The sequence below is a fragment of the Tyto alba genome, unplaced genomic scaffold, assembly GCF_018691265.1.
Source record: "Tyto alba isolate M040663 unplaced genomic scaffold, T.alba_DEE_v4.0 Super-Scaffold_33, whole genome shotgun sequence".
Classification (NCBI taxonomy): domain Eukaryota; kingdom Metazoa; phylum Chordata; class Aves; order Strigiformes; family Tytonidae; genus Tyto; species Tyto alba.
The window spans coordinates 4321369-4343959 of record NW_024881308.1 but is presented as its reverse complement, the minus strand read 5'-3'; the positions used below and the strand labels follow the sequence as shown (position 1 = coordinate 4343959).

At 43.9% G+C, this 22591-nt stretch overlaps 1 long non-coding RNA gene across 1 annotated transcript; it reads left to right on the top strand.

Annotated features, from left to right (window-relative positions):
• The first annotated feature begins 18446 nt into the window (after nt 1–18446).
• Nucleotides 18447–20948, top strand: LOC116964307. The gene is made up of 2 exons (XR_004408682.1): nt 18447–18802; nt 20794–20948. It is a non-coding gene; the product is annotated as an uncharacterized LOC116964307 (long non-coding RNA).
• Nucleotides 20949–22591: the final 1643 nt, after the last annotated feature.

The window sequence follows — 22591 nt, the reverse complement described above, 5'->3', positions numbered from 1 at the left end:
GTCCTGACAATTTCACACTCTCATCACAGAAGAGACTTCAGGAGAGGCTTCTCCTGTCCCCAGAGGAAGACTGGCCTTTCTTTCCTAGAGACTTGTTCTCTGAACTGTTGATATAGACTACCAGAGCCCAAAAGGGGTGACGGGAAGTATAAATTGTCATGTAAGTGGTTAGGAATTTGGCAAGATTTCCTTGCTGCCAGGGCTACAGATGTGGAAGACTGGTGTTTGTTCTCCTTTTTTTGGCTTTAAACTTTTGGCTGCCTGAATTAATGTATTTCTTATTGATTCGGTAATGAAGAAAGAGGCCTGAATTCATATGTTGCTTTTTATTTGCATTTTTACTACAGTTAGTCTCATGTCCCCATTGCCAAAGGCCATTAGTGAAGAGTTGGATGACTTGTCTAGGTTTCTGCTTTTTGTAGTTTTCCAAAACTCTATACATAATAAATCAGGAACCCTTTTTTGCTTCTGCAATTAACTAATCCATAATGTAACAGGAGCAGTAAAATTGAATGAATATGTCAAGTTTTAAGCCTAAAGAAAAAAGGAAAGCAAATAAACACACACATTTGTGGTGATGTTTTTCAAAATTGTTGTCCTCATTCTTACACAGATCTAGCCATGAAATTAGGATGAATAAAAGATTTTGCCTCTCTGTCACCCTCCAGTCAGTCCTAACCTGTGCTTGAAATGAACTTCTGATGTGACACATTCGTCTCTGCAGCACACATGGCTTCGTCTTTTGGTTCATCTCACCTACAGATGACAACTCTCTTTGCTTCCCTGAAGGTAAGATGTAGTTCAGCAGCAAAACCAGCAGACGGATTGTCTGGCATGGATATCTTGACTTGCTAGTTATAGCTATTCCATGGAAAACCCCTGTAATTTTTTCCTTTATGAAGACCTCAGTCTCATTGCTTTACCCTCCTTCCCTGAATAAGGAAGAAAGAAGCAAAGGAAGGTTGAAGAACCTTTCTCAGAAACATCTATGAATTTGCTGACTGGCACTGAGCCATGACAGTTAGTCAAATCCACATTAAGCTGTATTTCAACAAGAAAGTATTCAAGCTCAGTCTGACCTCTTTTCTTAAAGAAAAATTTGAAAGTCCTTTCTTGCATAATGGACTGTGTTGGCACAGCATCTTGAAATCAGAGTTGTATACTGTGTTCCCTCTGTACCAACAAAGTATTCCTAGGTCAGAAACTATTTCTGCTAAACTAAAAACTATTTTATTTAAAATACGTTTGTCATTTATATGGTTAAAATACTTTTCTTCTTTGTGATATTTCACCCTATGGACTTCCCCTTCTTGTACAGAAAACCATGGGTCATTTATTGTGTAGTTCACACCCTCAGGTACTTTTGTTTCTTGCTGACATACTCAAACCTGAATTTCTTCTGCAGTTCAGACTTAGCAAGCTTTTGCAGTTCTGCTTTACGAAGTTATGGTACAGAGACACTCTGCTCACACCCTCAAGTGTGTAAGACTCCTTGAAATCAACCCTTGCAGAAGGGTGAAACCTGCATAGAAAGGGTGAGGTTCACATCAGCTTCCATATTATTTTTTGCAGGGGCCCTTCAGTGGGTACTGCCTGTCACAGGAAGCTAATCCAAGGGAGAAGATACCCTCTAGGATTAGGTGCTAGAGGCTTTAGTGTTCCTGCACACTGGCCAGAATGAACTGTTGGAACAAGAGATTTTATATTTCTTTAGGAAGCAACAACTTATCTAAGGTCATATGGGCAAAATGCACAGTAGTGACTGCACTAAATGCAGTGCCACATCCTTCCTCCTAAAGACAAGTTACTGAGTGCTGGAGTCCTCCTTTCCTCCAAACAGAGAAAGAGCACTGGCTGTTCCAGCTCTGTGTAATTGTTTCCCAACTCCCATGCACACCTGCAAAATATTGCCTGCAGCAGAACATTGGAGATCATTAAAAGAATTTTTTTTTTTTGCAAAGATAAAAGATTTTATACCTCTGGTGAATGTAAAAAATATAAAGTATTAATTGCCAGTAGAAGAACAAATGTAGCTTAAAAAGTATACAAAGATACTGGAATTTACAAATTAGCTGGTAATGTAACAAGCATAAAGCGCTAAAAATACTTCATTAAAACATACACGTGAGGATGAAAAAAATTTGTAATTTGAAGTATTCTTCATTTTAATAGATATTTCCTCGACTTCACTGAGCCTTATGGCTTTGTGTTGTAAATAGCTCATAAGTTCAGTATTTTCTATTTATTAAGCAATGCTGTGTTTGCTCCTTGTTTGCTATTCTCAGGACCTGCTTTCTAGGCTTAAGTAAAGAGCAGCTCCCACGGAAGGTGTGTGTAGAAGTTGGGGGCTGTTTCACACCTGTGAATGCGATGAACATTGCAGTGACGACTATGCATGTTCTGGTGTTCAAACTCAAAGTAGGAAACAACTACTCAGGACAAGCGAAGGTAAATTCTGCCTGGTTGTGACAATGAAAACCAACCAATGGCTTCAGCATTTAACACCTAAAAATTTTAGGAGAAGAGTCGGACTAAATTTTTCCTCTGGACTGCACCAGGGTTAATCCCTGCACTGCACTGCTGCAGGTCCTCGGTGTACTCAACGTCTTGACATCTGCCCTTGCACCACTGGCCCCGCAGATGTAACACAGACGGGAGAGCTGCCCTCTGTAATCTCTGATGAGGAAAGCATTTATTTTTACTGGTAAGAGCAAGGTGTCTCTTAAACTGTCACAGCCTGGGTCAGGAAAGCATAAGACTGTTTCCTTGGGAGCTGGATTGCCTGCTCTTCTGGGAATTAGCTAGGCATTAGTCATAGTTTGGCTGGGACCTCTCTATGCCCTTTCCAAACAAATGGCTTTGGAAGAGGAGGGCAGGGCTCTGAATCTTGGAAGGGTTGAGGCACCCTCCGGCCAAACTCTGCTTGGGATGACTGATTTACGGAGCTGGAAGGAAGCAGTGGGGCAGCCATCCACCATTGTTAAGCAGGAGGTCAGTTTATCTCATTTCACCCTGGGACTGCTGGGTGATGGTTGTGGATGAGACTTGCTCCCTGGACGTTACGGCAGCCTGTGGAGGCTGGGTCAGATTGGAGCACAGTCATGCTCTTGTGTGCAGGGTAGAGAGAGATCATTATCTCTTTTCATCAGTTTGTTAGGAAGGATTCATTAAAACACATCATGTCTGTGAGACAGAGTTCTTTTATGCTGCTCCTCATTCTGGAAGAAATGCTAGAAATTCTGCTTAAGCAGGAGATGAAAAGGCCCTATACCTTATCTTATAGCCAGTAGAGAGAATCAAAAGGCCATAACCTCCTCCACATCAGAGCAGTGCTATTGGAAGGATTGAGGACCTTACCTGATCCCTTACCATGGTGATGGAACCGCAGAAGCAATGATGGACAGTGTGAATGTAATCCTCCCTGATAAAATTTTCTGGGCTTGTCTGGATGTTTTACTAATGAAAGGAGAACTTACATGAACCTATAGAAACAAGTGGGAGTTTTTTACCATTGACTTAGAAAGGCCAGGATTTCACCCTATGGTTCTTCAGTTACTTTTTTGGTTTTCGCTGTCTTTTCCACCTATTTTCACTGACTGTTTTCTCCATGCAATATTTTCACTTTGGATAGAAAATAGTTGCTGCCATCAGGTCCAGAGCAGCTAGGGACTCCTCCATGGTACTCTGCCCATCAGAGAGGTTTATTTCAAAGATGAGAAGTGCTGAGATACATAAATAATGGGAAATCTCAAGGTATTTGTTCCCCTGCCCTTTCTTTACCAGATTTCCAATATATGTGCTAGGTTTCTGAGTTAGTCACGTGGAGCTGGTAGATGTTTGGCTTCTATTTCTATGGACATCTGCTTTTGAAAAGTGCATTGGAACTGTCTCTACAAAAGCGGTGCTGAGTTTTATTCTTGGAGTAATACAGGAGGTTCCAGTCCCAAAGCTCAGACCCAGGGCTGGGCTGATCTCTGCTTAGAGAGTGGGGAAGGAAGCTTCCACTGCCAGTCCATCTCCCATTTGGCCCTACACCTCTGGGAAAGGGGAGGAAGGCATGTTGGAAAGAAATAACACAATAACATCTTCCTAGTGACCTGCCATTAACCTCTGTGTCTTTTGTAGCTTAAAGCAATGTTGCACATGAAAAAAAAAATCGGCAAATACTTTTCCAAAGGCAGCCAAACACTGTTGTTCTTTATCGGCTCAGATCTTTCTTGCCTGGAGCTATCTGAATCATTCTTCTTGCTAAAATGTAAGGATGATTTTCTTTCTTTTAGTGCGAAAAGTTTATACTTCTAAAACTCATGCATGAAGGACCAAAAGTCATTTATTTGGCTGCACAGTAAAATAGTTTGGTGTTTTCATTGCTTCATTACTTTACTGGTTGTTACAAACCAACTTCATCACAGCTACTGCTGCTGCTAAAAATCTGTGCCTGGGTCTCTACACATTGACACATACTGCAAAATGTACAGTTTGCACCAATTGTTGCTGTGTGCTGGTAACAGCCGGCATGTAAAAAAAAAAAAAAATTCTCTCTTCTTCAATTCACGTTACTAAATTTGTATTGTGTGGGTGTTTGTCTGTATTTTCCTATTTTAGTGACTTTGAAAACATCTAACAGGGCAACAGGAAGCATCAGGGATGCAATAAGGAGATGAGATGCTTGGGGGGCACAGTTAGAGGCACAGAGAAATAAACCTTGAAGTGGAATGGGGCTGAGCAATGGGTCCCTACAGGCCTGCCCCGCTGGCAGGCAGGGCAGCAATCTTTCTTTTCTGACCCATCTAAGATTCATTCCTCTGCAAGTCTGACTGCACTGGCTCAATATGTCGCTGTCCTCTCCCATTCTCTGAAATAGGCTTGGTTATTTTGGGTGTGTGTAGCTAGTGAGGGTTAAGTGTTCCAGTAAGAAAAAGTTAATAGGGAGAGATAAAACCTGTTATTAGATGAAAATATATGGCCAGGGAAAAAACAAAAAAACAAAAAAAAAAACAAAAAACAAAAACAAAACAAAAAAAATTTTTTGGGGGTGTATTAGCCTATCCTTGTTGTAAGCAGCAGGCTGTCCTCCAGGACATGGTTATACTTCACATGGCTGCTCTGGAAGATTGACAGGTAACAACAGCAGCCAGATTGGTAAAAGCTTCTGTAGATTTACAGTCAATACCATCTAGCTTGCTTTCCCTGAGAATGTTATTCCTTAACTCCTTTTTTTTTTCACTTCAGCCTTAAAAATGGTTGGAAAATTAGATTTTATTGATGGAAGAATTGCACATAAGCCTTTGCTTTCACCTACATTTTCAATGGAAATGTAAGTCTGCTGCAATCTAACTTCTTTTTCTGGTGGTGCTAATCCTTTTTGGGTTGGTTACTCAATGCAAACTGAAAAATAATAACAATTTCATGAAAACTGAGTGCTGGTCCTAAACATGTCCTTTTGTAGAAAATACCTCTTTTCTTGGGAGAGGGAAGAATTTAACTTGAAAACTTTCAGCCTGTCTCAATTTGATTTTTGCCTTTTCTACATTTTGGCTCTGGTTCCACACCAAATCATTTGGTTTTGTGTGTGCCCCCTTCCTCCCCATCTGCCACACTCTAATGGGAAAAAAATCTCCAAGCTCTTTTCATTCCTTACCATCCTGTAAGTCTTCTGTTCTCACCGAATGACTGAGATCATACTTCTCCTTTTATAAAACACTAAAAGTACCATTTATATTTTTTTTCCCAGAATCCCTTTTGACTGGTGTCAGATACAGAAACAAAATAAACCTCAAGGATAAAAAAATCCTTGTTGTTCTATCTGCAGTAAAGCTAAGATCCTTTTATCAACAGAGATGGATGCTCTGGCTTCTCTGTCCCCTCCAGCCACTTTTCAGTCTCCCTCCCAAGCCAGAGCAGCCTGGCCCTGTGTACGATGGGACAGATGTTGGCTCCTGTGTGTGCAGTGGTCACAACACACCACACGCTGTGTTTCCCTCTGCTGCATTTTCCAGTCTAAACTTCTCCCTAATCAAGTGGATCTGGGTACCCCAAGTTTCATGCTTCAGGACATGCCTTGGACCGTGGCTTCTTGGAGCATAGCAAGCCCTTGCCCCGTCCTTGGTGGGTTTGGATTTTTGCACTGGTTTCCAAATCACTGTTTTCTGCCCTGTTTTGTGGCAGCCTGCCAGGGACCTGTGAGTCGGGCTGGTGCTCTCCAGCAATCAGCATCCCATTGCCTAATTGGAGCAGCAGCATCTGCTTTAGATGCCTGACTGATATGCTCAGAATTGCCGTTTTGGAGAGCTTAGATTCTTAATTGTTGAGTTGCTGAAGGTAACTGCCTGTACCTGAGCTAAGTGTCTGATGCAGGTTAAAGCTTAGGCTGTGAAGTCCTTCCTCTTCCCAGCAAGCACATCTCCTGCTGGCACACTCTGTGGAAGCCATGCCAGCTGGTGCTGGGGCAGGCCAGGGTCATTGTGGCCTCTGTTCTTGTACACGGTTGGTAATCAGATGCAGTGACGAGTACACACAAGGAGTAGGAAGGTGTTGTTTCTTCGTTAACTCCTTTCCAGTGCAGAACTGCACTTGAAGTAATCTTCCTTGTTTGCATTCCCCACGAGAGGACGAGCTCCCAAGCAATGAGGTGTGACTTCAGCCAGGACACTGTCACGAACCCAAGTGCCTCACGTTGGCTCCTGAAAGCACCTTGGCTGTATCAGCCCCGCCTGGCTTCAGTGCACAGCGCAGCCTTGGGGAGTTAGGGCACTGTCGGAGTTTGAAGGCTGGTGAGTGATCCTTCCTCTAAGGAAAGGCATCGCAACCGTCAGAGCTACCGTTCGGCGGCACCATCTCTCCTGACTTTCTGATGGATCTGGTTCATTTTCATCCGTTCTGAGCACATCCACCTGCTACCAGAGGCACTGAGCCCTGCTGCTAACGTGGGGAATGAAATGCGAAGGGAAAGAAAAAAGGCATTCGATTCCTGTCAGGTAGATGAAAACTTAAGTTTTCCTCCTCCTCTCTTCTGCCTCCTGGAGAACATACCGTATGTAGAAGGTGACCTTTTGTCTCCTTCCTCCCCACTCGAGCTGAGAGAGATTCGGCTGACACATCTGATGACAGATAGATACCAGCATGAGCAAATTGTGCTTGAACTTGCTCCAGAGAAAATTGTTACAAGGCGTGCGCAGGCTCAGCTGCATTAGGGAGAGCACAGATCATAGTCAAATGTTTGTGTCATTTGCAAACGCCACTGCGAGGGGACGTAGAAGGATGAACAGATGAGCATTTTGGACTCTAAAGGTTACTGTAGAGAACATAAAATAGGGGCCCGTGTTTGACTTTTGAAGAATATTCTCAATTTGGGGAAAGTTCAAATGAAATCAGATTAATCCCTACCACTTGGATTTTTTAGGTTCATTTTCTGGTTTTGTTTTTGTTTTTATTTTAAAATTGATTTCTTGTCTTCCCCCCCCCTCCCGGCCTCTGCCCCAGGAAGTTCTTGAATTCTTTATGTTCACCAAAGCTTTGCTTAATGTATATGCTGAGTCTTCGTGGTATGAGTAGAAATTAGGGAGAATAGATATTAAAGCATTTTAAAGCTGTAGAAACTGTTTATAAGAATAAAACTCATCACAAATCCCAGGTACAAAAAAAAGAAATTTAGATGCAAGAACTCTGAAAGCATATCGTTGACTGTCCAAATAGCACTTCCAGGCTCATGGGCAGGAAAGGCCACAGTAACTCATTAACTCATCACAATTTAATGAAGAACTCTGCATTTTGGCCATCTCCATCACTCTGCCACTCCTGTCTGAACAAACTCTCTGTCTTCCTGAAGACACACAAACCTGAACCCCGCTGAGCTCTGCTTTCAGGGCAGCAGGGACTTCCTTCCAGGCATCCAATTTTAAGATGTGAAGAGTATTTGGGGATTAAATGCATACCATATTAATGATATCTCTCTCTCTTTCTCTCTCTCTCAATCTGCCATGTTGGTATCTTGCCTCTCCATCCTCTGACCTTAGAAAGACACTCATTTATGGGACTGCATAATGCTCAGCCATCCTTCAGGATGTTCAGAGATGCAGATTCACTCCCTCCACCAGGCATCTATTGAATCTGTTCAGGCCATGTCTATTAAAAACTGGACTCTGCAGCCAAGAGGACAGTGAGAGATGGATGATGCTGGCATGTAGCCACTTCAGAGGACAGAGGCAGCTCAGCCTGCAGTGGACAGAGACAGACTAATGAAACCTGCAGGACTGGCATGCAATTACTTCGTTTGCCAAACTCATTATAGAGAAGTCACATATTTCCAGTATGTTGCCCCTGGCCTCAGAGACAAAGCTGTCAGCTGGATTATGAATAGTCCTGGGCCAAATTCAGATAGGGATGGAGCAGGTGTAGTTTTGATGAAGCTGGTTTGCTTGGCCCAGCTGAGACCAGGGTCTGGTCTCTCACGTGGTGGCTCCATCCCCAGGATCACTCAGGGTGGCCTCAGGACTGCTGAGCTACAAGAGAGCACATTGACCCTTGCTGTGCTGCTCCAAAATTTAGAGCAATGCACTACAGTGGCATCGTCATCCCAGTGTGTAAGACTTGTAGTTTGAACCTTGCTGATTCTCAGCACAAATTACAAGTGTGGGAGCCCGAGTCAAATCTAATCTTACAATTTTAGCTGACACCCAGCTAAAATCCATAGCACAAAAAATCCCTTTCATCTCAACAAAGAAATGCGGCAGTATTTGGATTATTTGGGGAAATGCCTGTATTTCAGATAGCAGATACTATGTTGGCCTTGGCATGTTAGTCAAAGGCCAGTTACAATTTCTCAGGGAGATGCTGGGCTGTGGCTTAAGGCAGAATCCAGGTTAAGAAAAAAAACCAACTTCATAAGATCTGACATAAAGAGCTGAAAGGAAGGAACTGTTGGTAGTGCCAAACAGTAAGTTTCCAAGACCTGGGACCTGATATTCTTCCTATCCCTGAGTGCAGTCTACTGGCATTTACCCACTAACTCCTTGCCCACATGCATGCAGGTCCTTGTCCCCTGGTGTCCCTGCAGCAGCCCCAGCTGCTCGCAGCACCCTCCGGCCAGGTCCCAGTGGTGTGGGCTCACCCTGACCCACTGCCCTTTGGTAGGAGGGAGGCAGGATTTAAGTGAGCATGGCAGCCTGGCTCTGGTGAGGGGAATGCAGCTCTGACGGTGATGTGCATGGACTTGTCTTATTAGCAGCAGCCGTGGGATTGCCATTGCTGAGAAGGTCCCAGTCACTGCTCGTTCACAGTCTCCAGACAGCAGCCTGGAGCTTGAGCAAACAGCCTGGGGAGCCGTGTCGGAGACAGCAAAATGCACTGAAACATTTATTATGGCCATGAAGGCTTGTTTGTAGAACTTGCCCTGGTGATGGCCTGTTATGGGAAATGACACATTGATGTTGAAAGCCTTAAATGTTCCTTGGGCATATTGACAAAAACTGCATGCTTCTCCTTAGGCTGCTGAAGCAACAAGGAAGAGAACATTTGCTTTCAGCTAATAAAACCTGATTTTAGTTGGTTTTGTTTTGTTTTCTTTTACCACTGCTGCTGCTGTGGAAAAACAACCCATCCTCCTGGAGTGTATCAGTGGGCTGCAGGTATGTTTCCCATCATCTCATGATATCCTTGGGGGCTTTCCTGGATGCATCCTACCTCACTTCACCCTTGCTATGGCTTTGATGCTGGTGCCATGTGCTTATTATCCTTTATCCATCAGGTTGGTTGTCATCACCTGGCACCTAACCTACTTCAGGTGAGGACAGAATCTCCAGCCCCAGCAAGGAATGATGGTGACCCAAAGTCAGCATAAGGTCCTTGCACCCATCAAGGCTCAGGCACTCTCAGGCAACCTCCTGACCAGCTTCTTGCACTTCCACCGCTTAATTCCATGTTTATCTGCCAGTTTATATGGAACCACAGCAGGACACTACAGGAACCAGCCAGGTTTCATTACTCAGCTGTAAAAGGCAGACACCAGAGCTCTCTGCAAAGTCTCAGCATGGAATTTCAGGGGAAAGAATTGGCTTTGTCTTCCCATTTTATTCATCCAAAGTGGTAACAGCCCAGCATAAAATATAAGTAACGTCAAGGAATACTATACAAATAATATTGGGAATCAAAGATGTCTCTAGATATTTGGAAATGCCTCACTTAATATGTGCATAAGTAAGTTAGCTTATGTAGTTACACATTTATGTGGCAACACACAGATTTCTCTGCTGAAGTTTTGCTTTGCTCAGTGCTTGGGCAACCCTGAAGTGTTTCTCTGTATTCTTCTTAAGTCCTTCGTCACAGACCCTGTGTGGGATTCAGATTCACTGCCTCCTAGCTATAATCCTCCGTGGTACCTGTGCTTCTTGGTCATGATTGGATTTTTAATTCATTTTTTAAATGATATCCCAGACACGTTGTACAGTATCTTGTTTTGTAATTAAGAAACTGAGGCACAGAAGAGCTGTGAACAGTGTCCACTGTTTCTGGGGCTGATCATTTATTTATTTACAGCACTATTTTTTTTTTTCTAGTGGATTTTCACAGCTTTCTGAATATTCAAATCTACAAAACTCTCCCTGTATGTCTCTAACAGTAGGAACAATTTACCAGAGGAATGCTCAACCCTGGGAAGTTTTTTGCCTCATTTGTCTCATGGCTTTGGTGACAAATTACACCAGGGTCCTATGGACAGGGGTCATCATCCCACCAGCGTCCTGATGCAAGGGCTTTGGTGACAATGGTGCTCCCTGGTGACTTGATACATTCAAGCAGAACTTTGTTTCTGAAGCCAGGGGATGATATATGGAAATTTTGTCAAAATTTTGCTGCTGAAGATGCTGGCTTTTGCTTATAATGTTTCTTGTCTGATTATGTACATGGTTGGAGAGTTAATTTACTCTGTAATTAATTGCTTGTCTGTTTGACCTTGCTAATCTTCCCTTCCTGTTTTGTCTTTTATAGCAAGGGACTTAGTTTTCTAACATGCAGCATCTCCCATTCATTTGGGTTCCTGTTTCTAGACATTTTATGGCTTGTCTATGTTTAGGAAGGTGACTGATACAACCCACTCTGGCTGCAGTAAACTTTGCCACATCATCAGTGTTACTGGGCTACTGAAGCAAGATTTTGTTGCTTGTCGTTTGTTCTTCTCTGGAGACAGGTTCTTGCCTGAATTTTGTGCGTTTGGTGCCTTGTGGGGTCTGGGCTGGGGCAGGGTTTCAAATGCCCTGTAATGTCGATGGAATCTGGGAGTAGCCTATGGAAGATGATGACAGGACAGCATTCTGTAGTTCAGTTCACTTCTGCCTTCTCATACTCCAACCCACATTTTAAAGCCAATTGAACAGCTTAACCAAGCAGTTTTGAAACCTATCCAACCCCAGTATTCAGCCTCTTGTGCCTGTTCCTTCCAGCCCTTCTCCTCTCTGAGCCAGTTCATCTCACTTCATCCTCCCTCACCTGCTTTTCCTGCATCTGGCTTTCAGCTGCTCCAGGCTATGATGAGCCACCACTCATGCTTGCCAACAATTTCAAAGGATTTCTTGAATGTCAATATCATTTAAGATGCTTTTCTCCAAAAATACCTTTGCTCCAGAAGGAATCCTGTGAGTTGGAAGGCACCAGTGGCATTTTCAAAAGGACCTATGTAGTGCAGGAGCTTGGATCTTAATGAACAGCAGTAATGAGGGGTGTCTTAATAACTTATATGCTATTTAAAATCACTGCCTGATGTCTTGAAGAAGACTAGGCAGATGATGAAACATCAGTATGCAAGGATTTGCATTTCTCTTCTTTAGTCCAAACCAGAAAGTTATCTGTTTATGTAGACATTGACGTTGCTGTGCTCATGGTTGCTGAATGAGTTTTCTGTTGGATCGGATACGTAGTTTGATGAGAAATGTTCAGGGGATAGGGATTTGAGGTGGAGTAAAAGTGTGGGTTTCCATCTGTCTGATCATGAGACTGAAATGACTGCTTTCAGGACATACCCTTTCTCCTCAGAAGAAACAAAACTTTGAAGGAATTTTTAAAAGCCATGGTTTCTATCCAGGACTGCCATGGACCAAGCTGTAAACCATGGGTTATGTGAACATGAAGCTGCTCAAGAAATGCTGTATGATAGACTACACGAGCTAAAAACCTCTCCCCAACCCAAAGCCAATCGAACCCCACTGCAGCATTGCAGGTTGTGAACCAGTGAGAGGGTTGCTGTAATGTCTGAACAGGTGGAGCAGAGGACGGTTAGAAACCATCCAGTTATGGGAAATCTGAGTCATGAAAATCATTGGTTAAATTTAAATACATTATTCTAACTTGGAGGAGGAGACCATCTGGGTAAGTAGAAGGATGTGTGTCTTACTGAAGGAAAAGTCATTTCAAATGACAAAAGAACTGTCCTGAGCCTGAAAATTCTTCCAGACCCAAGAAAAAAAGACCAGCTTAGAATGTCACTGATTTAATGCTTGCATGTCAAGCATATAGCTAAGGGACATAATGTTAAAATACTTTTTAAAGTGATATAAGACTTTTACTGGTATTTGCCAGTTATATGAAGGAGAAAGGCCTGGAAATCTCATCAGAACTTCACATTATAAAGTCCCTTTTTAGAGAATTTTAAAGAAATTTTGTATTTGAACTCCAAATTCCATGACAGCTCTGCTTTAAACAGAAAGCTGGGAAAAAAATGGAAGGATCTCACTGTTGCCAGATTGCAGTGGGTTCACATAGGCTGGTAAGACAACCTGGCTTTTAACTTGGTTTTGAGAATTAAGGCTCTGGTTTGCCACCTGGCTCATCCCTGTAGGCCTGGGCTAATGGCTGGGTAGCCAGGTGCTCTCCTGATGGATGTCCTCTGACTGTGTTTGCCCAGGACCCACTGCCACCAGACACATAGCGAACAGCCTGGTGTTCTGGTTCTCCCTCCTGGCACTTGCACTGGCTTCAGATAACATGTAACCCGTGCACTAGCGGTATGCTCAGGTAAACTTCAGTCCAACTCTATTAATTTTCACAAAGAGTAGGTCTTGCATGGCAGAATCCCTCCTGGATGCTGGCTGAGAGACAAGGCTGAGCAGCAGGACAATTAGAGGGGGAGTGAAGATGTGCTGGTTGACCCAAGTAATGATGGAAAGAGAGGTGAGTAGCTCATGATTTACCCAGCACTGAGCAGTGATTGTGACTGAGAAAATGAAGACAGTGTGAGGGAAACAATTTGAAGTTGATGGCTTGATCCCTCTTGCTGTGTTGATGGATTGATTGCCCACAAAGTGCATAATGAAAGCACCCTTTGTCATCATCTCCTGTCATCTTCTCAGCAAATCACCTGCGCAGCTTGCTGGTACCACCACTCATGGGGACCCAGCAACAACAGCAGCCCCCAGCAAGCCTAACCCATGCCAAGCATGGAACAGTGATTGTCAAGGTCAGCAGGGAGGATCCATGTCTGATGCCATGGCAGGACAGGATTTGCAGAAAAAATCCATGCAGGTACTGCTGCAAAGTATGCAAAGGCCCATGGGGCTTCTTCTCCACCCTTGCTTTAGATAGTAATGGTAATTCTAAGTTTTATTGTGTTTTTTACAAGCATAGATCTCAAAACCCTATGGTACAGACTCATCATTATCATCTTACAGATGGGGTCGCTGAAGCATAAAGAAATGAAATGACTTCCCTGGAACCATTAACTGGGCAAATGACAGCGCTAAAAATAGAGTCCAGATATTCAACCTTTCATACAACCCATTGCCATTCCTAACTCAGAGGAAAGATGCCAAGAAAGTTAGTTAAAGCAGGTAGCAACTATTTAACTGAATACAGTTACTGAATCCTCTTGGCAAGATGCTTTCATGAGATTCTCCACCTAGATGTCTCTGACGAACCAACACATTTTTGGAGAAAAAACGGTTGACAGAAAGGACAGCAAGCCACATATGGCTGTAGCGTACGTCAGTCACACAAACCCTAATATGTTCAGAAGTTCCAAATGCCTTTTAAAGCTAATGGTCTGTGCACTAATAGCTCCTGGCCCTGGCATCCAGGCTAGCAGCTGGTGCCACTAATTGGTAGCCCTGAGGATGAGCATGTGTGCAGGCGACTGGATTTCAGGAGCGGTGAAAGGATTAGGATTCCTGCCTTGCTAATTCTATCGTTCAGCATAGTCTTTAATCAAGATGAAAAGTCAAGAGACCGCGAGGGGCTAACAAACAACAGCTTTGCCCGATTACCAGAGTCCAGCTCAGTCAGACCTGACAGGCATTGCCTGGAATGGCCGGGCCAGTAACAGCTTGTAAAACTGCCCGAGCTGCAGCTGTTCTTCTTCCCTGTGGTGTCTGCTGGACAATGCTAGAAATAGCATCAGAGAATAATATGTCTCTCTCTGGCCTTTTTGGGGATGCAGGGTCTATTATTTGAGGGGTGGATGTCAAGTCATATAAAAGCATCCAAACACCTCCAGCTAAGTCCAGAAGAAATAAACAGCCTGTCTGATGTGGGCTTGTAACACCTACTAGTGAAGACATTAGCATCTTTCTTCTTTTTCTCCTTTCTGGTCTCTGCTTTGTGGAGTGTGGGAGCCTTGTAAGGCCATGGCAGAGAGAGCGAGTGCACTGAAATGGCTCAAGAAGATTGTCACAGAGCTGAAATGGTTCAAGGAGATGCCATGCATTGCTTGAAGCCTGTAGAGAGATCCAACCCATATCTGGAGGGCAGTTTGGAAAGATAGTGTGTTACTTGAGCTGTGCAAAGGAATGGGTGCCACCTGTTTTCTTGATGGCAGGAGGCATCTTCTGATGTCCATTTTTAACCCTGATAATTAAGGTTTTGATGTTCCCTGTGAAGTTTAACATAACCTGGAATTAACCCATTTGAACACCATCTGTCTTTGTCCCCTTGAGAGCTGAGCTGGCCCAGACTTGGGAGTTTCAAAGTCCCTGCAGCTGCTAGGAATCTCTTTCTGATGCTCTGCAGAGGGTCCAGGGCTCACTCCAGTCTCCAGGTTGGATTGGAATAATTTCAGATTGAAAATCCTTTGGGGAGACTCTCCCTGCATTGATGACTGAGGTTTTGCAGTGCCCAATTCCAGTCAGATGTCAGAGGTCTTGTTATCTTCCCTATAACTTCCACTTAGTGGTTCCAGATCATACGGTGGAGACCAGAGTGTCACAGTGAGACACAGAAAGAGAGCACCAGCTCTAAGCAGGCTCATCAATAACCTACCCACCATTCTCCAGAAATATCCTTTCCCATTATGCTTGTAACTGAGTCTGAACCTTGCTCCAGATGGCAGTGGGCTGAGGAGATGAAATTTTACTTCAGTCAGAGCTCAGAGATGCACAAAAGAGGGAAATTGTGAAATTGCAATGACAGGGTTGTTTGGGTAGCTTGTGATGTTCTGGCTTTAGAGAAATCCATGCCTAATGTGCCTGCATGGCAAGGTAAACTAAAGACCATATAAATCTATTAAAGCTTAACATAACAGGAAGAAACCCATGTCTCCTGGACTCCTTGCTGTCTGTAAGTGTTAAGGCTGGTTTCTATATGTTTTTCGTCAGTCTCTCCATGTTAAATTGCTTCGGATAAAGTAGAATTTGGTTACTACATAGTTTAGAGGCCTGGGTCTGCCATGTTCACACTTCCTGTAGACTACATCATGATCAGGCACAATGTGACCGTTCAGGGGCTCATGGAGGAGAATAACCCTCTCGGTCCTTGCACCACCCTACCCTTTCTTCTGGTTCCCCTGCTGCTGTAGAAGGGAATTCCACCGCTTATGTTTTCTACTTCTCATGAGGCTGATCTCGAGCCGAGGGAGTGAAGCCCCTTCCAGGAGCCAGAACGGAACTATGAATGGAGTTTGTTTCATGCAGTGGTAGGATAAGAATCTGCTAATTGAAGTGCTGGGGTGAACTGCTTGTCTTAGGCAAGGCATGCATGAGTGGATGGTGCCTTACAGAGATGGAGGCTCAAAGCGGGGTAAGAAAGCACCTTCCCATGTTTTGAGGTGTGGTGCTGCATTGCTCTGTATCATGGTCTGGGTGTCCCATGGAGAGAGTGAATGTCCTAACTTGGTTGACAGAAGGGGAGTTGGTGGAGTCAGAGCACAGCTTTAATTCTGCCTCCACACCTCCACTTCCCCTCTCCTTGTTTCTCCTTCACTTCCATTGGCATTTGTCACCGCATTTTCTTTCCCCACCTTCCTGTTTTGTTGTTCATATGTTTTGTTCCCTTGATCTTAACAGTCCTATTTCCAGGCCTGGAACATTTAGGAGTGTTTGAATTCAGCAAATATTTTCTGTTCTGTTCAGCGTGGGACTTCTTAAAAGGTTAGCTGTGTTTTAATACAGCATCATCAGTAGCAGTGCATTGAGGTTAGAACATTGTATATTAAACATGCAAACAGATACTTTTCACAATAGCTGTCTCATCTTTCACCATATATTAATAATGCAGGGAGTTCTAGATCATCTGTCCCTGTCATTGCTACTGCATATTGATACAGTCACAAGGACTAGATGTTAGAGAGCAAAATATGCGAGGATGTTCCCTGACCTTTTCCTTTGTCCCCATCAGTAAATTCTATAGGTTCGGTAGAGGCAACCAACACTGTATTCTGGCAGCAATATTTTGGTAATTTCTGTAGTGTGGAGTCTTGATAGAACCAAGCATGAGGTGAATGCTATTTAGAAAGGTTATGTTAGTACAAATCTTGATGTTCCCCTGACTTACTTATATGATCCTCTTCTGTGCCAAACAGTGAAATCTAATTCCCATTCATGTCTCTGATCTCTGTCTCACATCACTGCAGGGTGCAAGCATACATCACTGAACACAGTCCTACCTGGAAAGCTGTAGGACAGTATAAAGGAGGCTGCAGGGGGCCTGGGGAGGTCACTGAGTGCACCCCACAACCCTGAGGTTGCAGCAGGCTTCCACAGGACGACGTAGGTTTTTGAAGACTGAGTTTGGGGAGAAGTGGTGTATGTCTCCAGTAACAACTCTCTTTGTTGAAGAGGTAGGAGGGAGCTGCGTTGCTAAGCTCCAAAAGTAGACAGAGGCTGCACAAATGGGGGGTGTTGCCTGCCTACAGCTCCTCAGCTACTGCGGGTACATCCCCAGGGAGGGTCTCTCTCCTGTCTTGACAGAAATGACTCAAGCCCTAGGGTCATGGGCACTTTCCTCATGCTCTCAATATATGCGTAGTGAAGGAAAGCCAACCCTCTATTTTTCTTCATGAAATTCAAGATCCCCTCATTTGGGTACCTGCAGGTGGTGGGACTGAAGTGGATGGCACTCCTTTTTGCTATTGTCCATGCAAGCAGGGCTGGCCGTGGTGAATGTTTGCAGGCATACAGTGTGGAAATGCAGGGTCCCAGGGTCTCCCCTCCAGCTGGCAAGCACAGCTACCACCTGCCTGTATGGGCAAACACTGGCAGCTGCTGTTGAAATGCTTCAGTTCCCCTAACTCTGAAGCCACGGTGCAGTGCTGCCTTGTTATTCCAAACATAAGAGTGATAAACGCTCCTCTAGTCTCCATTATATTCCCAGAGTTGATGGTGGTGGCAGGAGCTCAGCTCACGGATGGGTTTTCCCTTGCTGGTGTCAGAGCTGGGTGCCTGGTTGGAGCTGTGCCCTGTTTGCGTGGGGCAAGCATAAGGACACTTGTGTCCTCAGGGGGAAGTCCATAGGAGAGGTGACATTGCTGGAGAAATGCATGCTGGCACCCACAAGCAGAGTCATAGCAAGGGTGATGGGAGCTGGACCCCGAGCGACAGCTGGGGTGGGAGTGATGGGTGATGCTCTGCAGAGAGATGCTGTGAGACTTTCTGGAACAACGAGGACAAGGACTGAATCTCCCAGAACTCTTCCAGGCACTGGTACATTAGAGCCCCCAGACTAATGTAATTAATGAGACATCCCACTTTCTGTGATAATGTGTTTTGTGTGACTCACCCTCATGAAAAAAAACAATTCCATGTGCCTCCTAATGGGACTCCTGGTCTTTATGTCCTGGTGTTTGCTATGAATTATTTAAGACATCTGGAGGGATTTGTGAGTAATGAAATCTCTGCTGATTTTGTCTCACCTCAGATGACTCCAAAGGCCTAGTTAGCAGCTTTGGTTCTGTTTCAGACTTGTCCTTCACCTGCAGATCAGCCAGCTTGAAAATTTTTCCATGCTTTTGTCCTCTACTTTGACTTAGCTCTTAACTATGTTTCCTTCGTTTTCCCTCAACTTAAAAAATAAGATATGTCTTTATGTGTCACGTGTCTGCTTTGGGTATGCTAAAGCTGGGTGTGTCAGAAAAGGAAAAGGATCTTATTCAGGGAAGTTTGTGCAAGATGTGCTTAAGTTCTTTCTTGTATTCAAGCTCTTGGACCTCACGGGCCCTTTCCTTTTCATTGCAGATGAGATCCTAAGGTCCAGAGAACTACAGGAGCAGCCAGGACTCTGGGTGCCCTTTACTCATGGCCATCCAAGCTTCAGACAGTCAAAGACACCTGGAGACTCTTTACAAATCGTGGTTATAATGTCTATCATGGATAAGCCACCATGTGAGTCAGTCATACCAATCTACAGGTTCAAGGCAGACAAAGTGGATGAGGAGTGCTGGCTACCATACAGATCATATGACCCACTGCAAACCCAGAGGTTCAGCAGGTCTATGGTTGGTGTTTCCATTGAAATAAGGAAGTTTGTTGAGGGAAAAAGAAGATGAGGAGAGGAGGAAGCACAGGACTTCTTGGCTTTGATGTTCAAAGGAATGAGCAGATCCTCTTCATGGGTGAGTAAGCTGACAATAATTTAATGGTAGGGGTGTTTGTGTTCAGGTTTGGTTGGTTTTTGTTTTGTTTTGTTTTGTTTTGGTTTGGTTTGGTTTGGTTTGGTTTGATTTGGTTTGGTTTGGTTTGGTTTGGTTTGGTTTGGTTTGGTTTGGTTTGGTTTGGTTTGGTTTGGTTTGGTTTGGTTTGGTTTAAAAAAACCCCAAAACTTTCACATTCACTTTTTCACTCTATGCCTTGAGGTCACATTGCACTTTTAGAATTTGAGGCCGTGTGAGGACATTCTTCTAGATATGGCCTTGGAACAGAGAGCCTGAAGGAAACATTGGGAAGATTAAGGATTGCTTCAAGAGAATGCATGAGAACAGACAGCCAGGATTTCCCAGAGCTAAGAGCTGCTGCAGACCCTTAGTGCTTCGTAGAAGCTCTGAATCTGCCACTGCCTATGACCAAAGGGGATAAACCTGAACATCTGTGACCTGTGGCTTTTGACCAGAGAGGGACAATCCTCCTTATTCCAGGGAACGAGAGTTTGCTTTGAAGCACTTCATGCCCCGCTTTTACTGACATTAGAAGGGCACAGATGTTAGGGTAGTGATTCTATTTTTAGGAGCCTGCTTGAGATTACAAGCCTACAATAGAGCAATGGAAAGGGAACTAGTCTTGCTTGAAGGAAATTAGTTCAGAGGCTTTTGTGGAAGCCAAAATACAGGGATGGATGTTACAGTGCTGCAGTGAGTGGGGCTTTGATACAAGCTGCACTTCTACTGGGCATAGATGCTTCGAGTTCTTGGCCTTTTCTCCAATTTGGTGTACATTGCCTAAATTCTAAAATAACTAACCCGTCAAATGCTTGGAAAAATCAGTTTAGAGGACAACACCTTGAAATACTTATCCTCAAAAAACAATGGATGTTACAAGTGGCTAAGTTAAGCAGGTGCGGTGGGATATTTTCATCCTCTTTTCCCGAGTAGGACGATTTAAGAATGCTTTAAAAACAGAACCAATGTCAGTTTTAAGAAAAATAATTCAAATAGCTCAGAATTTTTCTACAACCATCATAGACCAGATCTTTGTAAGGTCAACCCCTTTGTCTCACATTTAAGGTCACACAGGGGACTTTAAAGCAGAAGCCAAGGGAGTGTGCATGTCAAAGTGAGAGGTGGGAGCATATCCTGGCTGACGTTGTGTCCTTTGGCAATAGTTATCTATCGCTATTTGTTAAAGAAGCCTTGAAATGTTTTTAAGTTATAGCAGAAGCCAAATCAGGAAGGGTTGTAAAAGCTACTATTACATCTCAACTTCCCTGGTGTTCCTGAACCAGTGCTGGCAAGGCTCAAAGGAATGGCTCCATGCAAATATTTGGCCTCATTAGTCTTAATCAGACATCCTCCTATTCTCACCTCATTCCTCCTCTCTTCAAAAAAGCTCTAAGAAAATTAATTTATCTTTGCATGTATAGTTAAAAAGAAAGAATACAAATAATCATGTTAACAAGATTTACATTTATTCCTGGTATAATTTTCCCCACTAGGGAAGTTTGTCTTAACCTTTACAACAGTCTGTAAATGCGTTGTCCAGTAGATTGACGTGCTCTGTGAATTAACAGATCTTAGTCAGAGGATGACTTGGCTCTGCTCCCCTGAAAGCAATAGAAACAAATGGGATATTATGGAAAGAAAATTTTTAAAAATCTGAAGACTGAAAGAACAGCATGATTGCTAATTCTTCCCAAGATGCAAAGTTTAAAAACAATTAGATGGAGGCAAAAACTGTGCTAGAAAATCCATCTCCATGTGCAAAATTTTCTGTTAGCAATAGCAAATTGGACAGTGAGTTGAAATTCTCCCCTGTGGAGCAGGGGAAAGCACAAAGGCTTCTACCCCTCTAAAATTTTGTTTGTCTCTATGGTACTTACAGAGCCCTCATTAATAAAGTATTTAAGCATGTTACAACCCTATTGCAGCCCATGAGAACAGCATTCATTTTGCAGGCATAAACTGAACTACAAGAGCTATGTTAACACTTACCTTGGCTCGGCTGTCCTGGGAACAGCAGACTGCAGCATCCCAAAACTGACATCTGCGCATCTGTGTTGCCCTAATGACCAGGTTGCACTGCAAATCTCATCTGCTGCTGTGGAAGGTAACAAGATATTTTTAAGATACTTGGGCCATTTTACATCGCCAGTGTCAGTCATCGGGTGACTCTTACGAAGAAGGTATGTGGGGGGACAGGAACAGCCCCAGTGGCCCATCTACCTTGTACTCACAGCCTGCCCGGCAGATACTGGAGCTGAACTGCCACCAGTGTGAGCATCCAAATCCTTCACCAAGTGAAAAGCAAGGCCATCTGTGTCTTTGGCCTCTAGGCAAGCCTCAAGGGTGACCTCTCACTTTAGAGCAGATGCAGCTTGTTCAAGGTTAGGCAGAAGGTCTGTGGGCAAATCCAGCTTCAAGTCCTTGAAAGCCTGGGGAAGCGACTATGGCTGAGGGCCTTGGGTCATCCTGCCAAATGAATGGCTCCTGATACCTTGCAAAAGTCTCTGTCTTGGACCATGGTGTGGATGGAGCACAGCTCAAAGAGGTGACATTCAAGGCACAGCCTGATAGAAAAAGGAGCAGATTTCCCAAAGTGAGGTTGAAACTTCACCTCAGAGCTCAAGTGGCCTTTGGTAACCTCAGGAGGAGGATGACACACTGTGGTCCTTCTGATCACAGGCTCTGGTAAGAATGACCCAGGAAGGTCTTTTTCAACCCTAAATTCCTATATCTATCTATCATCTTTTGAGAAAAATCTTAGATTGGTGATGAGTTTCATCCTGTTTGTGAATGTCCTCTTGCTTCCAACAATGCAGGTGGTTGAATACTTTGCAGATGAATCAACGTGGAGGGAAAAGATGTCCTAATTAGCTGCATGCTTTGTCTTTCCGAGTAATGACACACAAAGTTATTTCAAAGTTGTGGCTCAGAGGTACTTGGTAAATAAGATATCTAGATGCAATACTTTTTTTCATCTCTACTAGATGAAATGTTAGGTGGTTTTGAAGAAAGTTCCAAAACAACAAGACAAAGATAGAATAGTCACACATTAAATGTTGGTGAATTCACATGGAAGTCAGGAATTTTCCCATTTCAAGAATCATAGAATGGTTTGGGTTGGAAGGGACCTTAAAGATCATCTAGTTCCAGCTCCCCCACCACGGGCAGGGACACCTTCCACCAGCCCAGGTTGCTCAAATCCCCGTCCAACCTGGCCTTGAACCCTTCCAGGGAGGGGGCAGCTACAACTTCTTTGGACAACATATTCCAGTGCCTCCCCACTCTCACAGTAAAGAATTTCTTCCTTATATCTAATCCAAATTTACCCTCTGTCAATTTTAAGCCCCTACCACTTGTCCTATCACTACGTGTCCCTGTAAAAAGTCCTTCTCTGGCCTTTCTGTATTCCTCCTTTTAGGTACTGGAAGGCCACTATAAGGTCCCTCCAGATCCTTCTCTTCTCCAGGCTGAATAACCTCAACTATCTCAGCCTAGCCTCATAGGGGAAGTTCTCCAGTCCCCTGATCATCTTTGTGGCCCTCCAATAGGTCCATGTCCTTCTTACAGTGGGGACCCCAGAGCTGGATGTAGTACAGCTGGTGAGATCTCACAAGAGTGGAGTAGAGGGGGAGAATATGTTCCAGATTTCTCATCTCTCCAGGTCTTCTGTTTCCTTCTGTAGAGGGCCCACATTTTCCCTAGACATCCTTTGATCACTCATGTACCTATAGCAGCTTTTTTTATTGTCTT